The sequence below is a fragment of the Vulpes vulpes genome, chromosome 12 (assembly GCF_048418805.1).
Source record: "Vulpes vulpes isolate BD-2025 chromosome 12, VulVul3, whole genome shotgun sequence".
Lineage (NCBI taxonomy): Eukaryota > Metazoa > Chordata > Mammalia > Carnivora > Canidae > Vulpes > Vulpes vulpes.
This window is the reverse complement of record NC_132791.1, coordinates 166,648,739-166,669,791: the sequence shown is the minus strand read 5'-3', so window position 1 is coordinate 166,669,791 and position 21,053 is coordinate 166,648,739. Positions and strand designations below refer to the sequence as shown.

The window sequence follows — 21,053 nt, the reverse complement described above, 5'->3', positions numbered from 1 at the left end:
ATCTCCATTGTGATCACCCCAGTTCAGGCCTCCATCATCTCTTGCCAGGACCCTTGCCACAGCCTCCGCAAGCGCTCTCCCCAATCCACTTAGAAATTCTTCCCTCCACCCCCAATTTATTTTCAACATTCTAGCTAGAGTGACTTTTGAAATGCAAATCTGATCATATCTACCCTTGTCCCAAACCTTATAAAGGCTTTCCATTATTTTAGGATCAAAACCAAACCCATCTCTTGGCCAACAAGGACCTGCATAGGCCACAGCCTAGCTGCCCTTCCTGCCATATCTCACAATCTTTCTCCTCAAAGCTCTAGCACTGCCTTGGCTTTGTGACCCTGGATGTGTTGCTTAACCTCTCTGAACTTCATGTTCTTCACAAAGAACAGAGATTATGTGTTTAGCTGAAGGCATGGCAACTTAACACAGGTTAATACGATCATTTCTTGAGTCAGACCTTCTGCTAAACTATTTACAAACTCTACTTCACTGAATCCTCCTGATATCCCCATGAGCTGTAAATGTGAAGTAACAGTTTCCAGAGGAGATGACCGAGGCTCACAAGGCCTCAGCATGCAGTTTGCTACAGAAAAGCTTGGATTCCAAGCCCAGGTCAGGCCAACTCAATGTCCTTGCTCTTGTAGACAATAGCACTGTTTTCTAGGCTTTTCTTCTGCAACTGAGAGTTTCATGAATAAGAGTTCTCTCCATCCTAGTGACATCTTCATGAATAGGACCCTTCTGGAGAATTCTATGGTTTACTTGAAGTGAGCAATGCACGGTTTTGAGATCTTCACAAATGCCCAATGCACGCATATGGAAGGGGTCCCCCATTTCTGGTGCCATTCAGGCCAGAGTGCACCTCCTTCTCTTCTCATAAAGTCATAAATCCCCCACTAATGTGACACCAGTCTCATTAACTCCAGAACTGAACTGGATTTTTTTTTTTTTTTTTTGAGAGGGAGACAGAGAGTGGGAGGGGCAGAGAGAGAATCTAAAGCAGTGGATGTGGAACTTAATTGCACAACCCTGAGATCATGACTTGAGCTGAAATCAAGAGTCAGATGCTCAACCCACTGAGCACCCAGACATTCCTGGACTGGATCCTTGTATGGATTGACTGGCAAGGAAGAGGACCCTCTGCAATAAAGAAGAAATCCTCCATTGGTAGATAGTTGTCTTTGTCAGTTTCCAGCTATTGAATTATTTTTAAAACCATGGCTAATCAGCTAGATGTCAATACAAAGTAACATTCTCCTCTATTTGAGCTTCCTGGGCAGCAAAATGAAAAATAAATTAATCTGAATAATCAAAAATGTAAAAGAGAAGTCCATGACTCTGGCATAAGTATAATTATAATTTTGATTGGCTTAATTCCTGATGTTGACTTAGCAGTGGTATAGAACCCAGTAGTGTGCTAGGCCTCGCCAGGAAGGAGCCAGCAACCCATATCCACAACAGAGCTACAGACAAAAGCTTTGTTGAGATTTTGAAATCACATGAAAAAGATCATCTACAAAAAAAAACAAAAAACAAAAAACAAAAACAAAAAGATCAGTCTACATTTAGCTACTCTGTACTCAGATATTTGCATGTCCATGTTAAGAATTCTTAGTTAAGTGTTTAGTTTTGGCTATGGTTGAGGCAGAGGTGGGGACAGAAGACATTGCCCTCACTTATCTCTCAGGATTTGCACGTTTAGCTTCTGCCACCCTCTTCCCCACTATGAGCACACTCTAGACCAGAGTGTTTTGGTTTCTAAACCCTGGTTTTGTCTTCTTCCAGCAGTGTGACCTTGCTGAGCAATTTCCCTTCACCCCTCCCAGGACAATTCTCATTTCAATGGGAGCATCTTTTCCAGCACCGATCTTCTGTGATTGTTCTTTGTAATTTCTTCAAGGCACCTTTCCTGTAAAGCTAACCCAAAGATCAGCCTCGGTAGATCCCCCAAGTGTGCATTCTGGAAGAGACTATTACTAGCAAGGTTGCCCAAGGGCAAGCAGCTCGTTACTGCCTCCGAGAAACAGGTTTTTATCATCGGCAAAAAGGGAAGTAGGCAGGAAAGTTACAGAAACAGTAGAGCATTTTCTTTTCCAAATGAAAATAGCTCCACAGTCCTGTTTTTGGACAACCGAAGGAATTCTTGCTCGTTGTAAACAATTCAGAAAACAAAGGCAAGTATAAAGAAGAAAACAAAAAGCAGGGTAACCCCAACGCACATGAAGAGCAACAGTGATACCAGTGAGCAGGAGTAACATTGCCGGATGGTGTGTACAGCCAGTGGTTTTTCCCCACGAGCACCAACAGACCAGCACTTATGCTACATACGTGTAACACAGCCACATGCACACCGCATGTTCGTGTACATATGCACACACAGATATTACTTCCACACGGGACAGGTCACACCACGAACACACATTTTCCCCCACGCGTGAGCCCTGGGAAGTGTGGTCAGACTCCGGGGACCCGGAGCACCAGCTATTACTCCGGGGCACCCCTTCGGAGCCGCAGCGGCCTCAGGCTCCCCGTCTCCAACTACAAGTCCCAGCAGTGGCGGGCGCGGGCGCCGACGGGAGACCGGAGTCCGGAGAGACTACAAGTACCAGCAGGCTTGGCGCACACGCCGGGACTACGACTCCCAGGAACCTCAGCTCGCGGCTCGCGCAGAGCCCTCCGGGATATGTAGTCGTCGCGCGCACCTAATTCCTATTCATTCAGCCTCTGAAGAAACGTAAATTCCTCTCGCGGTCCACCGACGCGACTTCTCACGGGGCTAGCGAGGAGACGGAGCGCGCGCCGGGAAAGGAAAGATTCCAGGCCCCAACCGTGGCGCGGCCGGAGGACGCGTGCGCATGCTCGGCGGTCGCCGGCGCCGGCGAAGGGGCGCGCGGGAGGCCTGCAGCGGCAGGCCCCGCCCCCTGGCCCGGTCCCCGGGCCCGGCGCGCCCCGCGTGAGGAGCCTGCGCAGACGGGGCGGGGCGGAGGGCCGCGGGGAGGGACTCGCGGCGCCTGCGCAGAGCGGCGGCTTCTCTCGCGAGGACGGACGCCATTATCGCATCTCCCCGACAAACACCACGAGAATTCCGCAGCCCACACGGTAATTGCAGCTCCCGCAGCCGGTCGCGTCTCCACCTCCCCCTTCCCGCGGGGCGAGAGCGAGAGCGAGAGCGAGATCTCCCCTCCTCCCTCCTCCCTGCGCCCTCCTCCGGCCGCCGCGCCCGCGCCCGCCGCCCCCGCCCGGGACGCCCTGCGCGGCCGCCCAACGGCCCGCCGCCTTCGGCCCCGCCGGCGCGCCCCGCTCCCGGCGCCCTCCCCGCCCGCTCTGGCTCCCCCGGCCGGCCGCCGCCGCCGCCGCCGCCCCCGCCAGCCTCCCCCCGCCCCCGCCCCGCCCCCCGCGAGGGCCCCGCGCCGCGCCGCGGACGGACCGGGGCACAGGCCTCCCCTGTCAGTCGGCGCCCGGGACCCGCGGGCAGGCCGACCTGCGCCCGGTGTGCCCGCCCCGCGGGGCCGAGGGCTCACGGAGAGGGGAGGGGAGGGGAGGGCTCAGGCTTGGGGAGTGCGGCCTGGGGTTTGCCTCGAGCCCCCCGCCCCGCCCCGCGCCCGGTGGGCGCCCTGCACCGGGCGCTCCTCGAGGACGCGGGGGCTCGGGGGCTGCCGGGGGGCTCGGGGCTGGCCGCCCCTGGCGCCTCTGCACCGGCTGCACCCCCAGGCCCGCCTCGGGGAGGGCCCCCGGCCTCGCCAAGGTCGGGGTAGTCCAGGGGTCGCCCCAGGTGAGGGACACGGGGGACCGACGCCCATTCCTCAGCCTCCGGACCGCCCTGCATTCGAGGATCTAGCGGCGGGGAGACAGCGGAACAGCCCCCGAGATGAGGCGTCTCTGTGTAGCTTCGTTCTCCCTTGTGTCGCACTAAAGTGAGAACATGTGCTCAGGATGTTGGATTCCGCCAACATCCCTTGGCCTTAGGGTCTGGAAGTGGCCGCCACGCACGCGCTCTGTGCTGTGGCTGGGCCTGCGGACCACTCCCAGGGCTTCTCTTCGCAGCCATCTGGAGAGGCGGAGGTGGCCACATTGTAGAGAGAGGTGACCGGCGCCTGGAGGTTAGGACGCTCGTCCGAGACGCGGAGAGCCAAGGCCTCGAACTCCTCTCCCCGAGGTCCGTGCTCTTAAATAATAGTACATCTATCAGTCATGCACACGGTAAACCCTCAGTGGGAAACTTAGGTTGAAGAGCAACAGCCCTGTCTTACTCCTCAAAGACTTGACATCTTTTTGCTCTTGGGGAAGGTCTCCGTGGCTCTGGAGAGTACCTTGGTATTTTATTAGTCTTACACATTGTTGACATTCTGTTATCATACGATGATTGAACCCTTCCTATCATATCCCACCTTTTCTATCCCCTTAATTCACTGTGTTCACTAAACTCAGATTAAGACCGAGCAAATCTTGTTTTTCACTTCTACAGCTTTCTGTTTTTTTCTGTTGTTTGTAGTGGCCTTTCTTTTTCTTTGCATTTTCTGTTCCCATTGACTCTTTACGTTGTAAATTCTCAAGGGATAATGTCATCTCTCCAACTCCCCACTCCTCCCTCCCCCCCCCCCCCCCATCCTCCTCAGCCCTCCGTCCTCTTTTTCTAATCTGGATTGATTACTCAGGCCAGTACAAGTATTCTTCTGATATTTTCCTTTATTATACATCCCAGTTTGTACAGGATTCCATGTTTTAATCTTGGCTTTCTTCATTTCAATATCATTTCTGCCAAATAGTCTTATTCCTTTTGAGTAACTCCTTACAATCCTCTTTGGTGTTAGGACATTTCCAGAGTGCCCTAGGATGTGGAGTCTCACTGTGGATGTTCTGTGCTTCTGGGCGCTTTCCCTTCAGCTCTGGGAAATTCTCTTGTATCTGAGAATTTCCCCTGCATTTACTCTTTTATTTTGATGATGGACATCTTGGATTGACCCACTGAATCTTTTGTCTTTATCCTCTTTTGTCATTTTCTTCTCTTTCTTGGGAGAGGGCTTCAAGTTATCTTCCAATCCTGTTTAAAATTTTTTATTTCCACAGTTGAAAATTGATCAAGAACTTATGTGTTCTCCCCGCCCCCTCCCCCATAGTAGCTACTTGTGAACATATTCTTGATTTTGAGGATACCAACATGGAATTTTTTCAATTCTTTTGTTCTTTGATTTCTTATTTCCTCTAGTGCCATTGTTGCCTTTTAAAAAATATTGGCTTCATACTTCATGTGGCAAATATTCCTTATTGTTGTTTAAAGCAAGAGGAAATGGGCAGAGAGCTCTGAGTCTGTGGGGCTGGTTTTGAAAATGTGTGGGTCTCCCCTCAAGTCATTGGGAACTTGTTAGTGTGTGGGACTTTGAGTGCCAGATTGCAGAGACTTTTCCTGTAGGCCTTACAGCTTAAGACAAACCCCTTTGATTTGGGATTGGTCTACCTGGTCTAGGGAGGGTTCTGTGAGCAGGAACAGCCTGTGCTCTGCTGAGTGTTCTGGCCTGCCACAGGCTTACCCACTTTGGCTGTACCCACTCCTGTATGCTCCAGATTGTGGTTTCCTTTGCCTCCATTAGATCCTATCAGTCTCCCAGAAATATGCAAAGTATCTTGTCTGTGTCATATTTTCTTTCTTGCGGGATTGTTATATGCAATTAAAAATTAATGGGATGAGCAGAGATCACCTTTGTGGCAAGTCGCTCCTTGTGAGCAGGAATTACAGAGCCCGTTCTTGTCATTCTGCTCTGCTGCCTCTCTTGGTAATGGATGCCATCCGTCAGTGGAACCGTTGCCCTGATCATTGTCCCCGTGGTCATCTCCGCGTTGCAGTGTGGGCGGATGTTGTGTGTTCCTCCTGGAGGTTCTGGCTCTGTAGCCTTGGAGGCATGCCAAGCTCAGCCGGGGAAGGCCAACCATAGACAAGTGTAGCAAAGGTTGTGATTTCAGACTCTAAGGTTGTCTTATCACACTGGCTTCTTTATACCATGTCATTGTACTAAGGTAGCACTTCAGTGTGCCAAGTTTAAGGATTGCCTCTAGTTAAGCAGTGATTACTGTACATGAAGTGTAATCTTGGTGCATTTTAGTTAGCTGTCCTTCGAAAGTTGTGTACAGAGAAATATGTCAACTATATCTGTCAGGGCCTAGCAAGGCCCACATGAGGTGGTTCATGGGCCAGTGACATTACCATCACTGGGTGTTTGAGAGAAAGGCAAACTCTCAGGCCCCTACCAGACATATGGAATCAGAATCTGCAGCTTTGTAAACTTTTAATTTTGAGACTTTTAATTTTAGATTTACAGAAAAGTTGCAAAAATAGTTCACAGAGCTTCCCTGTTCCCGTCACCTACTTCCCGTAATGCTGACTTCTTACATAACCAGATATCCATATGAAAATCAGGAAATTAACATCGGCACAGTACTGTTAACTAAAGTACAGACTTAACTGAATTTCGTAAGTTTTCCATTAATATCCTTTTTCTGTTTCAGGATCTAATCCAGGATCCCACTCTGCATTTAGTTGTCATGTCTCCTGAAGTCTCCAATCTGTGATCTTTACATAGCCCCAAAGTATCTCTCTAAAGATATTTATAAATTACAAAGGGAAAAATGGTAACTTCACAGTGGAAAAACCTACAAATAGCACTTTAACATCACCAGTAATAAGACATATGTATATCACGTACCCCAGTGTGATACACTGAGACAAATGCTTACCATAGTTCAGTCACGAGAAAACCCAGATTGAGGGTCACTCACCAAAATCTTAACTGGTGCTCCTCAAAAAGTATCCAGGTCTTGAAAAAACTGGGAAAGACTCAATTTGCTTGTAAAAAGATTGCTGGGTGTGGTATATGCCCTTTGATGCAGAAGAAATACTTCCTGTGCTAGATGGTCACCAAGGAAATAAGATAAAGCACAGTCTTGTTTTGTGGATTGCTACTTGGGTGCTTCAGGCACAGGTTCTGGGTGAGGTGTGGTAATGGTTTAGTAATAGCACCCAGTATAGCTGAGAAAGCCATCATCTTTAAGGTCTTTGTCTACATTGTATAAATCCTGACAACTTTAGCTGTATGGTTATATACATGACCCACCAGAGTAACTTTAAAATGTACACATAACTATCAGTTTAGCTACTTAAGTCTGGGAAAAATAAACATTTTTCTCATTTTGAAGGAGCTCCTGGGGGAAAATAACACATTAAGGTTTTCAATGAGAACGTCTCAGATAAAAGCTTTAAAAAGTCCTCCCTATGACAGGTAAATAAAGATCGTTATTGTGTTCTCTGACTTCATGTATATGATGGTCATAACAAAATCACATAATGGATTGTTCATTGGAAGTACTCTGAACCATTCTGAAATGTTCATTTTCTTGGGACGTGAGGAGGAGTTTTAGGGAATCTGAGAGCCAAGTACTGAGTGGGATCATATGACTGGAATTTGCTCTTAAAAAGCTACACTTGTTTTTTTGTTGGGGGCCAGTACCTGGAGGTTATTTAGCTCATGGCGGAGAATTAGAATCAGCAGTCACCCCTACTTTTCAGGTGATAAAATACTTAACCCTTCGGTTTTCCACTTTTGACAGGCTGTGAAACCAGTTAAAAATTAGAGCTTTAGCTAATACACTATCTTTGCCTCGCCTTTTGGCTCTGTTCATTGTCCAGGACTATGCCTGGCTTTTCCGGGAGAAAGTTCTTGACTCCTCACCCCCTGTGCAGTGGTGAAGGTATGGCCTCCTCACAATGCTCCAGAGTACACCTCTAAGAGGAAGCAGAACTGGGGATCAGCACCTGGAGCCTCCCATTGCTTGAAACCTGTGGATGTTGTTGAATTAAAATGTGATGGGAATATTAAGCCACAAGCAGATAGTATGCCCAAAATATTGTGATATCGCATGAAATTGATTCTTCTTTTGAATTAATTTTTCTGCACCTTTCATTTCTATCCATAGTCAAGAACTGTCTGATTTCATTAAATATTTTGGAGCCATATACCTCCATAGTAGAGTGGACAGTAAGATTCACTTTCTGACTGTAAGAAGTGTCACATTGGAGGGGAGAGGTGGTGGTGATGGTGGATGACTGGTGAATAACCCGTGAGCTCAGATTGCTCCCAGTGCATAAGTAATGGAAGAACAATATCCAACAAAGGTCCAGAGAAGGCAGAGATGAGAACGTGTGTTAATTAGATCACTGACAAAGTAGTAGGTGGAATGGATGCGTATGTGGAAATTGACTGCCATTTCCTTGCCTTATATTATCTTGTATTCGCATATAAAAGAATTGAGCACACTTAGAGCACTGGAAGTGAAGGTGGGTTGGACAGGGCCCCCAGTTAGACAGAGGTCTGGCCACAAGGGTGGGAGTGTGGTCAGGAAACCAAGACTATGTTGAGCCTATCAAGCTGAGGCCTCGGCATCTGTGGGCAGAACCCTGTACTGACAAACTGTTTAGTAATAAAGATTTATATTCTGTGCTTCAAAAAGTGCTGTTTGTGGTTTGTAGTGATTTTTCCTTTTTTCACAAGGTAGAAAATCATCAAATAATTTGAAGCAAAGTTTAACCTTTCTGAGTTGGAAGGGGGTTTGGATGAAGCTAGCAGGGAAAACTTGGTGTGTGTACTGCTGGCACTCCCTCCCTGCTGTCAACTGTGTCCAGTGGGTGTGGCCAGAGCCCCAGGCATATGAACCTCACAGAGCAGGGACGGATGGACTCGGGCTGCGGTTCCTGCTGTCACCATGGTGCAGCCCTGTGATTCCGTCGGCAGGTGGATGGCCAAGATGCACCTGTCTGCTGTCACACCATCCTCCTGTGAACTCTCGTCGGCAGGAGCCGAGACTGGGCCCCAGGAGCAAAGTGCTGCATTAGGCTTCCTTGTCTGCCAGAACACTTCCCTGGAGATGCTGTGTAATTCACACCCCTTGTGCTTTTACACTGAATTGGACAGAGAAGGCCGAGTGTCCTGTTGACTAGCTAAAAGTGGCAGCTGCCTGTTGGCAGTGAATTGGTCTTCTTAGCTTTGTAATTAAACATCTTGTGAATTTTTAAGATTTGTGACATTCAAGTAATTTTCACATTTTTTGCAAAGTGAGGGTTTAGTATGTTATTTTAGATTTGTGTAATTCAAACTTGTACAATGCAATCATCCTGTGTTAGGAGAAAGAAAGTGGAAGGGGCCACATAAAATAATAACAAATATGTAATGCTTGGGGTTCCCTTCAAGCACAGCTGCTAATAAAAAGTGCAGTTAGACTTGGTTCTTGAGTTCTGGGGATCATTCAAGAACTCCGTAAGCCTGCTTTACCTTACCGGGATTTCTATGGATCCAACTATAACGAATCAGAAGCCACTCTCTACGGCTGACAAGAGGTGGAGCAAGAAGAGCCAGTGGAGACCTGGAGACAGTTGAACCGCCCTGTAATAATAGTGCAGGCACCTCTTTCAGAGCTCAACATCCCTGTTCTACGGTAATAGGTCCTGATTTCTTTATTCTTCAGTCTCGAGGCAGTTTCAAGATCTGAAGATGCCACCAATGTCTCCATAAACACTTTTGAGCTCTAGGGCAGAAGTCAATAAACTTTTTCTGTAAAGGGCCAGATAAGTGAATATTTTTGACTCTGGTGTCTCTGTCATAACTGCTCAGCTGTGCCCTTTAGGGTGGAAGCCAGCATGGGTGTAGTTGTTTTCTGGTAGAACTCTACAAAATAGCAGGATTTAGTCCCTGGGCTATAGTTTGTGAGTTCCCCAAGCTCTAAACTAAAAATACTAATGCAAGTTGGAGAAATAAATCAAAGTTGGGGGTTCAGTAACAGTGAGATGGTAGGAATACTTCGACTGATGCAAGTACTGTTCAGAGTGTGTCCTCCCCTTACGGGTGGTGGTGCTGTTCGCCAGCAGCATCGCGCTCTTAATTACAGACGTCGAGACTTGGGGCAATCTGGAAGAAGGCCACTGAGCTGTCTCATTCACCTGCTGAAGGTGCTGAGAGTGTAGGTCAGAAATTTAGTTCATTTTAGGGAAATCTTGGAAAGGAAGTGTCAGTGGCAGCCTTTCAGAAATAGAACAAGTGATGACAAAGTTGCCTTCAAATGAGAATGCTTCCATCCATCCTCACTGCTGTTCCATGGAGAAAAAGCCTCAGCATCTCTTCGTAGGAATTGGGTGTTTTCAGACTTAGAAGTTGCAGGAATATTACAAAGAATTGTGACAGTTTTCTAGATTTTTAGGTTTTCTCTCCTCTCTACGAATCTATGTGTGTGTATTTTTTTCCCTGAACAATGTAAGATATGATGCCCCTTTGGTCTTAAATCCTTAAGAGGCTGTTTTCTATATTCCAGGGATATTCTTTTATACAACCACAACATAATTATTAAAATTCAGAGTTTCTCATTGATACAACTCTATTATCTGAGCAACAGATTTAATTCGATTTTACTAGTAATTCCAGTGATGTCCTTAGTAAAAGAAAAAGGGACTCATACACTTTGATGCATCTGTTTTTCCTCAAGGATATTTTCCCTGGCATACGTAATCATAAATTAGGCCCACACTCCTTACAAACTACAAGTTCAGTAAAATTAAAAGTGTGAACTGTTGATGAAAATCACTGAATAACCATTTCTTTCTGCCCTTCTGTTGAGAGAGGAATGGGAGGACTCAGTAAAGAGACAGAATGCTAGCTCTTTCTAAGGTCTGCTCAGATCCTTAGCTGCATGTGTCAATGCATTGTGATTAGAATGTACTAGAATTGTGGGTCAGAAATGAACATGACCTCCCATGGTGTCATTACCTAGATTTATTTTTTAAAAAGTTAAAATTTCCTAAGGTTGCTTTCAGGTAGATGTTATCCAATTGGGCTAGGTAAGAGTTCTTTTCCAAGGGTACCTGGTTAGTGCTGGACCGTTTTTTTGTTTTTTTGTTTGTTTTTTAAATCAGAGTCTAAATATTTTGGGTTTCCAAGTTGAAATTTGTCCCCCTTGAAAGTCAGGTTAATGGGCTAAGGTGAAAGCATTTTTGAGATGCAGATAAATTATGTCATGTGTCTTTTTTTTTTTTTTTAAGATTTTATTTATTAGAGCACGTGAGGGAGCAGGAACAGGGAGAGGGGGTGAGGGAGAAGGAGAAGCAGACACCCCATGGATCAGGGAGCCCAAGGTGGGCCTTGATCCCAGGACCCCAGGATCATGACCTGAGTGGAAAGCAGACACTCAACTGACTGAGCCACCCAGGCACCCCTATGTCATGTGTCTTTAATCAAAGTGAATTATTTGGTGTAGCAAACAGATTTTCTTAAAATTTAAAAGTAAATATCATCTGGAAATGATCTTAACCTGTAATAGTTCTGGGCCCCTCCGCTGCTGTCCAGTCTGAAGTTGTGCTTGGAGTCCTGGTTTCCTTGGCCCCCTTGGTTGGTTCCCCCACTTAAGTCTAGACTAGAGTTCTGTGCTCCAGGTAGCAGGTGTTGAGATGTTTCTGGGTTTGGGTGGAGTAGTCCTCTCCAGAGAGGCGTTTCAGCTCTGTCGCCCATAAGATTGTCTTAATGTTATGTGGGCTAGGAGAGTGTTGGGGCCTGAGACCCAGAGCTCCTTGTTCTGGCTGTTTGGCTCCTGCAGGGAAGGGCAGCCCTGACCCCACATGCCAGGTGGTGTGGTGGGGAGCACTCCTGAAACCCTCAGCTCAGCATTTACCAGGCTTGCAACCTGGACTCTCAGGTCCTCATCCCACCGCACACAGGCTTCCTGATGTTCTCGAGCCCCAATAGGAAGGCCTACTAGTTTGAAGAAGATATTTGACTACTAAAGTGGCTTTTAAAAATTAAACTGTAGATACATGCTTTACATGGACATTTTTGTTGGCATGAACTTTCAATCTTCTACCTGATCCAGTTAATTTTGGGGTTCCAAGTGGTTTCTTTACTTTTTGTATCGTTTTCATGACTGAGTTTGGACTACATAATGAGAACTCTGAGCTTGACAGACCATACTGAGAGACCATAAACTTAGATCCCTGGGCCCTGTGACAATAGTGGCATGGGATGTGTCCACCACCCTTGAACCCGTGTGAGGGCTGTGCATGGGTCAGCCAGTGTCCCTGACATGACCTTAGCAAGTCTTCCTAGACTCTGTTTTCTGTTCTAGATCATATTAATTACTTCTCCTTGGTTATCAGCCGTGCCTCTGAGGGGTTGCACTTGCTTGACGTGTTGTGTGGATCAGAAACCTCTAGAACTGTCCCTGCATCTGCTACCTGTCATTGTTACTTATTTTAATGACTGCTCGAGTTGGGAGTTAATCTTTTGTTTTTGTGTTGCCTGGTTAGGATTACAAATCCCCTTAACATTTTGGCATGTGCTAGTTGTTTCATTTGGTTTCTGTGAAACTGCGAGGTGGAAAAAGCAGATTAGGACACCGTAGTATCCTTACCCTTGGACTGCTGACCACCCTCCTCCCTTGGCTTTGCAGTATGTGGCATTGAGCAGGAGAAACAGATGGGTGATAAAAGGCTTTCAGTTTCCGGAGGGAGCTACAGGATAGATGGTTGGGCAGACGCCAGGGAGGAAGAGCAAGCGTGGGTGATGGATAACATATGGGCCCTGTTAGCAGGACACAGAGGTTTGACTGGAGCATGCTCTGCTTCCTCCCCATCCCCACCCCCCATTTCTTCAGGATACTCTGGTCTCATTTCCCTTAGTAAACATTCATACTATGTTGCATCTAAGGGGAGTGTTTAGGAATGGGCCTGTCTGTAAAATGGGGGCACAACGGCCCCCATCCATTGTTGTGAAGACTGAATGATATGATGCTTAATACATGGCAACTCCTGTAATTACTGTTATCAACATCACCTTCTAGGTCCTGGGTCATCTTATGCTTGTCAAGCTTGTAAGGTGCTAGCTTAATTGAAATTTGCATGTAGCCAGAATTTTTTTTTTTTAAAGATTTTATTTATTTATTCATGAGAATACACAGAGAGGAAAGAGAGAGAGGCAGGGACACAGGATGGCTGTAGGCGGCGCTAAACCGCTGAGCCACCAGGGCTGCCCACCCCCCCTTTTTTTTTGTAGTCAGAATTTTGTTTGTGGTAAACTTACATCATAGAATCTTGAAATTTTAGAACTGGCCAGAAACTTAGAGGTGTTTTAAATTAGTAAACTTGCTAAGGAAAAGCTTGGCCATGCTTGTAAAGTACACATTTATTGTGAGTGCAAGAACCTGCAATGACTTTTGTGTTTCTGCTGTGAGGGACTGGTCAGTATGTGCTCCACGGACCACTGTCCCAGCAGCCCTCCTTGATAGGCATTAGGTTTCAGATACCCTCTTGTTCTCTTCAGGGAAGTGACTTCTCTTGCACTTTTTATTGTAAATTGTGGTAGATGCTGTAACTACACAGTGCTGTAATTTTTGTTATTCAATGATACGTCGTTGAGAATTTTTTTTTAAAGATTTTAAAAAAATATATTCATGAGAGACACAGAGAGAGGCAGAGACACAGGCAGAGGGAGAAGCAGGCTCCCCATAGGGAGCCCGATCTGGGACTTGATCACAGGACTCCAGGATCACCCCCTGGGCCGAAGGCAGGCACCAAACTGCTGAGCCACCCAGGGATCCCCTACTTTGTTGAGAATTTTAAATCTTATTAGATGATTTTAGACAGTTTGCAATAGTATGAATTCTTATAATCTTAGGGTCAATATTTCTTATATGAACATATGTCTGTGGAGAAAGTGTTTGTCTTTAATTCAGTGTCATAAAATGAGCTATCTCGGATTTAGGTATATGATCATAAAAATCAATACAATGTTTCTTTGAAACATAGCTTTCTTCTCTAGAGGTGGAAAAATTGGCCCATGTCATCTCATGCATTTCCACACTTCTGAATGCCTTCCATCTTAACTGAAAAAATAGAGGTACAAGTACATCAAGTGTATAGGAGAGAGGTTGACTTTCAACTGCAGTCTCCAAGTATTGAATGCTTTTTTTTTTTTTTTTTTTAATGAGATAAAACCAAGATTTCTACTGTCCTATAGCTGAAGGGTTGAAAGACCTGTCAGGCCCAAGACCTGAAGCATGGGTTTCGGGATTATCTTTGTTTACAGGAACATTTGAACTGCAGGGTCATTCCTTTACTCAACTAGTATTTGTGGATGACTTCCACATGCCCAGCATGATTCTTGGCAACATTGGTCACCCAATGCCTACTGCGATGGTTTTAACATTAAAGGGAGACTTTCAGGCACTGGACAAATCCTTACAGCCCCAAAGCAGCCATAGACAGCATGCAAACAGCTGGGCATGGCTGTGTTCCAATAAAACTTTATTCATGGACACTGAAATTGAGTTTCATGTAATTTCATGTCACAAAATAGCATCTTTTTTTTTTTTTTTTTTTTGATTTGGCTTATGGGCTGTACAAAAACAGGTGGAGAGTTGCATTTGGCTTAGAATACATTTGTTAGGTGGATGAATAAAAGGAGGCTATCAAGAGGCAGATGGGGCAGAGCCAGATTGGGGAAGGTTTGAAACCTAGGGAGAAATTTGGATGTAACACTATAAGCAGAGGAGGGCATGGAAGGTACTTAAGCTAGGCTTTGAGAGGGTGAGCTTTCTTTGGAAGAATGTTAATGTGGAACTTGTCTACGGGTGGATGAGAGAGGATTGGTTTCTTGCCTGAGCCCTCTGTGGCTTTGGGATGGACCAAGGGGACACTCAGCCTGCCAGATCAATGGACTCAAATTCAGATTGTGTTACAGGGATGATGGGGCACCTAGCAGACCAGGTGCAATGGAAGGAAGCAGAAGGAGGAAGTGGAGGAGGAGAAGGAAGAGGAGGAGTGAGGGAGGGAGGATGGATGGATGGAAGGAAGGAAGGGAGGGAGGGAGGGAGGGAGGGAGGGAGGGAGGGAGGGAGGAAGTCAGGTCAAAATCAGCAAGCATAAAGAAGCCATGGGGTTTGGTAATGGTTGGATACTTAAGGGCAGCAGAGCAGAGGAAGTTCATAAAAGTCTGCAGAGTTCTTTGTGGGAGGGGTTGGGAGATTGGTGGTATCTCCTTGAGCTTTCTTGGGGGAAGATTAGTGCTGGTGCAGGAAGAGTTCAGCTTTGAAAGTGTTGGAGTGGATTTTATTGTTAAAGGCCATAGTGTGTTTGAAATACGGGGTGAGAGGGCAAGGTGGGAGATGGGGATTACTCCCAATCATTGGTGTGTGAGCCTGCTGGCAGTCCTGGGAGACCATCCATCCATCTAGCATCCCAGGGCTATATCCTGGGAGCGGGGAAGGGGCCTCACTAGTGCCCCACAGTGTGTGGGTCATTTGGAACCAGGTGGATGAATGCTCCTCAGATGAAGGGGGTAGCGTTTGCAGGAAGGCAGAGGTACTGGGAGAAGGAGGGAGAAATGGAAGGGCTAGGGCCCAAAGGTACTCAGTCATTGATACAGGGCTCTTGTCTGGTCCCTTGGAGAAAAGCTCCAGTCTGACACTGAGTTTGGAAACAGTATTGTTTGAGATTCAGAGGGAGAGGGAAGAGACGTTGTGGATGGGCTTGGATGAGGGTTCCAGAACATGCCTTAAGAGTTTGGCACAGGAGGGATGTTATGGCAGCTAGTGAGCAGCTAGTGGATTGGAGAGTTTTATTATTTTTGTTTTTTTCTAAACATTTACTTAAGAGCTTTTATCAGATACATTGCAGAGTAGTATAGGTTGTTCTTGTGTATCCATACCCAGTTTCTCCCTGTATCGTCAACACACACCAGCATGATGTGGGGCCGGGGCCGCGACAGGGAGCACTCCAGGCACTGCTTGGCCTGTCAGCATGAGCAGGTTCTGTGGAGTCAGTGGTTCTGTGCTGCCCTTCCTCCCCTTAATCCAGAGAAAAGTTGCTAGAAGACAGCAGTGAGTTCACAGGTGTGTGTCCTCCATCTAGACTCAAAAAGGATTAGTATTCTGGGGCATTGCTTCATCCATGTGTACAGGCACCCCTTGGAGATACTGTGGGTTTGGTTCCAGACCTCTGCAACAAAGCAAATATCACAATAAAGTGAGTCAAATGAGTCTTACGGTTTCCCAGTGTATATACATGTTTACACTATAGTTGATTAAGTGTGCAATACTGTGCGTTATGTCTAAAAAAGCAGTACACCTACCTTGTTTAAAAACACTTTACTGTTAAAAAATGCTAATCATCTTTGCTTTCAGTGAATCATAATTACTGATCACAGATCAGCACAAGTAATAATGAAAAAGTTTGAAATACTGTGAGAATTACACATTTTGGTAATTTTTGGTAACCTGTATTTTTTTCTGCTTTTGAAAATTAGTTGCAGAGATCACTGTATTTCACCACTAAATGCTTGAGTGCTCACGTCCTGAGAGCAAGAACATTCACATAACCTCTAAAAAATGAATATATTAAGTGTCACTGAAGATATTGTCCATATTTAAATGTCCCCCCAAATTTGTTTATGGCTGATGACCCCACCACTAGGACCTCACTGCCTCTGGCAGATCTCCTTAGGTTTCGTTAATTGAGAGCGAGCCTCTGCTAGTTTTATGCTGTGGGCTTTTCCATGGTCCTGGCCAGTAGACCTGTACCTTTATCCTTTATCCCCTTCTTTCTGCCAACTCCCCAGATCTTTACGAGGGCTGTGGGGTAGCTGCCTCAACCTGTGTTACCCTAGCTAGGCCTCTTCTTAGCTCTAGCTAAGCAGTAGATCTCAGGTGGATCCCAATTGTCACTTGTACTTAGTCACTATTTTATTGAGTATCTTAAGGGCAGGGCCATGTTCTCTTTCTTTGTAGCATCTGTTGGGCGCAGTGCCCAGTGGTTATTTTTTGAAGAATGTGGGAATGAACGCAGGAAGATCACTTAATATTGTGTGAAAGAGTTCACAGAGACTAAAATTCCTCCTAGAATGAAGAAACAAGGCTGAAATATTTAAATCTGCAGTTGGATGTACATTATCGTACTCCTGTATCTTTGGCAGAGGTAGTATTTTATGTTGTCAGAATAAATACGTAACATTGTGAACAATTTATAGCTACCAGGGAAGAATTAAAATATGGGTATTATAATAGTAAACACCAAAAATTTTATTGCAAGGTAAACACAAGCTTCTCTAGTGTATTTACATTTATCTTTGGCAGTTGGTTAATCAAATAAAAGTTGCTTGTAATTGTTTATGGTTTGTATTTTATACCAGAAGTTATCTGAAATTCACTTTAAGTCATACATGTTTCTTATGCTTTCTGGATATACAATACCTGAAAGCAGTGGTTGTTAAAAGTGTGGTCCAAGGAACCCCATGGGTGTCCTTGAGACCTTGACAGGGGGTCTGTGAGATCAGACGGTTGTCATAATGATCATAAGAGGTCATTTGCTTTTTTTGTGTGTTGACATTTGCACTGATGGTGTGGGGTTGTGTCAAAGCTGCTGCCGCCTGGCTGCAGTTGGGTCCTTCTGTTCTTCACTGCAATTAAAAAAAGCCATTTTCACCTAAAAATGTCCCTGATGAAGTAGTAAAAATTCATTTATTAGGTCTCAACGTTTGAGTACAACTCTTTTTAATACTCAGTGGGACAAAACAGGAAGTTTGTGGAAAACACTTCTACTGCATTTCAGAGTTGGAGCATTGCCTGGAGGACAAGCTTTTCTGCACTTAAGTTGCTAGCTGAACTAGCCCTGTTTTTTCATGGACCAACATGAAAGAATAATTGATAAACTACGGTTATTTCTTACTAATTGAACAAAGTTAGCCTGTTACTTCAAGGAAAGCAACTAATGCTATTGCTGAAGAGAAAATTTGAGCTTTCAAGTGGAATTGGAATTTTGCAAAGTATGTCTCTGCCACTGTAATCCTGACAGCTTCTCAGTACTTAAAGATGTTTCTGATATCAGTGTTAATATTAATGAATGCAATGCTGTTGATAACACATAATGAACTGCGTTTGGAAAACTTGCATGACTCAGTGAACCAGTATTTTCCAAATGATCAATGCACGATGTTGCAAAGTTGCATTTGGGTGGAAGATCCATTGAAAGTTCAAGACAGACCAATGGATTTGAAAGTAATAATTTGAAAGTAATAAAGTAAAAAGTTTACCGATAAGGTTTTAGATTGCACACTGCAACAAGATTTCAGGGAAAAATAAAACACCTGTCGAGTGTTGGTATTGTCTTAACAAAAATTTTCTGAATTGGCTCGTAAAATATTGTCCCCACAGGACTTCTTTGTGAGGGTGGGTTTTCTTTGTGTGCATCAACCAACATATTTCCTAGTGTAAGATTGAAAGCTGACAGATATGAAAATCCAGTTGTTTTCCATTAAGTCTGACATGAAGGAGCTGTGTGAAAATGCCAAACTACGTCCCTCTTCTTGCTAAGATTTTGCTGCTGCTGTTTTGGAAACTATAGTTGTTTATCGTAAAAAATATTTTACATATAATATGTTGATTTTTATAATTTTTTGTTGATTTCTATAATTTTTAAATGAATAAAGAAGTATTCAAACATTTTCTGTTCTAATTTCAAATATGGTAACTACTGATGGATATACCTATACAAACACAGGCTTCTTGGGGACCTCACTCACTTTACGATGGTAAAGGGGGTGCTGAGCCCAGGATGCATGTGAATTGGGGCAGTAGGTGCTGTGGGACCAGTTTCAATGCAGCCACTTTTCTTTCCTGCATCATGGTTGGTATTTGAGGAGGTGTGTACCTTTTGGAAAAAATGAGTAAAAGTGGCAAAGTTAATCAAACATGAACCCTAAGGAGAAGGACCTGCATCTGAGGCCCATTTGGCATTCTTTTTCTAATTTTAAATGTAAACACATCTGGGCCAGCTGTCTTAACCAAGGAATGGTGTGGCTGGGTTTTCCCAGGAAGAAGGGGAAACCATAGGAAGAAGGGTTTCCTACTTCCCAATTTCCTTGTTTACCTGTCCCCAGACAGGGTGTTGATAGTTATATATTCCCTTCCTTCCCCAGTTTGTCTTTTGTATACTGCCTTCCCACCCTGCATTGATTTCAGAGAAAAAAAAAATAAGCAAGCTGCGTCTTTTTCACATAATTATCTTAATTATGTTCTTACTACACTTATATCCAAAAGAATTTGACCTAATGGAATGATCTTTGGTTTCGTGGAGGTTTCCCTTTTTCTGGAGATTCAGCTTCAGGTTCTACTTAGCCACTTCTTCACATGGAAATGGAAATAATTGTTGTGATTTTTATGGTGTGGGCTTGACATTCCTGCTCAGGTGCACACAGAACCCCCAGCAGGAGCCATGCAAGATGAGAGGCGGTGGCTCTAGGGGCGCTGGGCAGGCTGCAGGACCTCTGTGCTGGCGGTCCTCGTCTGCACTGCGGTTTCAGGGCTCAGCATCCATTCGGGTGGTGGTACCCTGAGACTCTTGGACTCGTGTAGGGACGCTCCTACCCTCAGAATTGTTCATTCAGTTCACATCTTCGTCATGGACAGTGTGAAGTCACACCAGTAGTCTATTTTGAGGCCCCTCCAAGCTAGGGTCATGCCTGACGTTCTCCCCCGTAACTGTGCCTCTTCCGCTGGCCACGCTGTGTGTATCTGATGGTGGGTAGCTTACAGTAGTAGCACAGAGTCACTTCGCTGCTGTGGGAGGTTGTATGGAAAGACCCTCATCCAAGACATTCAGCATCAGAGCTTTGTTTAGGGCTTAATATAAGAAACAGCTTTGTGGGCAGCCCTGGTGGCTTGGTGGTTTAGCGCCGCCTTCAGCCCAGGGCATGATCCTGGAGACCCTGGATTGAGTCCCACATCTGGCTCCCTGCATGGTGCCTGCTTCTCCTTCTGCCTGTGTCTCTGCCTCTCTCTCTCTCTCTGTGTCTCTATGAATAAATAAATAAAATATTAAAAAAAAGAAACAGCTTTGCAAAGAATTTCTGCCCTAAAAAAACTGGTGGGAATAAGAAACCTGTACATGTGACATCCCTGAGACAGACCAAGTGATGTTGTTCTTGTGGTGCCAGAAGATCCCAGCGTAGACACAAGGAGGCTTTCTTTGTTTTGCTTATTTTTTTCTTGCTGCCTTTTTCCTAATGAAAGCTGATAGTCCGGGACGCCTGGGTGGCTCAGCGGTTGAGCATCTGCCTTTGGCACAGGGCATGATCCCGGAGTCCCAGGATCGAGTCCCACATCAGGCTCCCTGTATGGAGCCTGCTTCTCCCTCTGCATTTGTCTCTGCATCCCTCTCTCTCTCTCTCTCTCTCTCTCTCTCTCTGTCTCTCTCTGTCTCTGTCTCTCATAAATGAATAAAATCTTTTTTTTTTTTTTTTAAAAGCTGATAGTCTGTCCATAGCATTTTGTGCTTTTACCTTTACTGCTAAAGTCAAGTTGCATGCTCAATTACAGTAGCTTTTCTTTTATTCCTGTTTTAATGGCCTTGTGGTTTTATTTTTTGGGTATCCAAAATATTTAAAAATTAGCAAAATTAAAAATAAATTTGTGGTTCTGTATTTCAACTGAAGAACAGCTGCTAGTGTCTGCTGCTGACAACTGATGAGCAGTTTGCTGTATTTTCATTGTTAACAACTGAAAGTGCCGTTCACATGAAGGTCGCTGTCATAAACTAAACAGACTTGGGACTTAATTATAGTCTAGTCTTTATTGGAACCAAGACATAGATCTAGTACTTTGAAGACTTTACTCTCTGGCTCTTAAGTAGACATGCTGACAGTCCTAGTTCTGCATTGATGTGTGACCCCACTGATAAGTCCAGTGGATTTATCATCCAGGTGCTTGTCATGGCCCAGTGTGTGCCAGGCTCTGTGCTAGGCAGGGAGCAAAGTGATTGAAATTTCTGGAGCTTCTCTTCCAGTTAGGGGAGACAGGTGCATATGTAGTGAGTTAGGCTTTCAGTGCCTTGTGACAAAGCAGAAGAGGGGAGCAAGGAGCCATGCAGGTGCTGATGGTGGGTTTTGAATGGGTGTAGTTGTGTCTCTGGGAAGATGGTGTTGGGCAGAGGCATTAGCTGGCAGAGGGCCCAGTGGATGTTGGAGGGCTGGGGCTCTGAGCTT

The 21,053-nt window shown here is 45.3% G+C and overlaps 1 protein-coding gene across 6 annotated transcripts in view; it reads left to right on the top strand.

The window, feature by feature from the left end:
• Window positions 1-2,967: 2,967 nt before the first annotated feature.
• Window positions 2,968-21,053, top strand: part of BANP (BTG3 associated nuclear protein) — a 105,420-nt gene continuing 87,334 nt past the window's right edge. For 4 of the 6 annotated variants that reach the window (XM_026004967.2, XM_026004966.2, XM_026004965.2 and 1 more), the window contains exon 1: window positions 2,968-3,096. The gene's annotated coding sequence lies outside the window, so the exon portion shown is untranslated. Of the gene's footprint in view, window positions 3,097-4,041; window positions 4,154-21,053 lie in introns of all 6 variants that reach the window. The other 2 variants (XM_072731370.1, XM_072731369.1) reach the window with 1 other exon arrangement.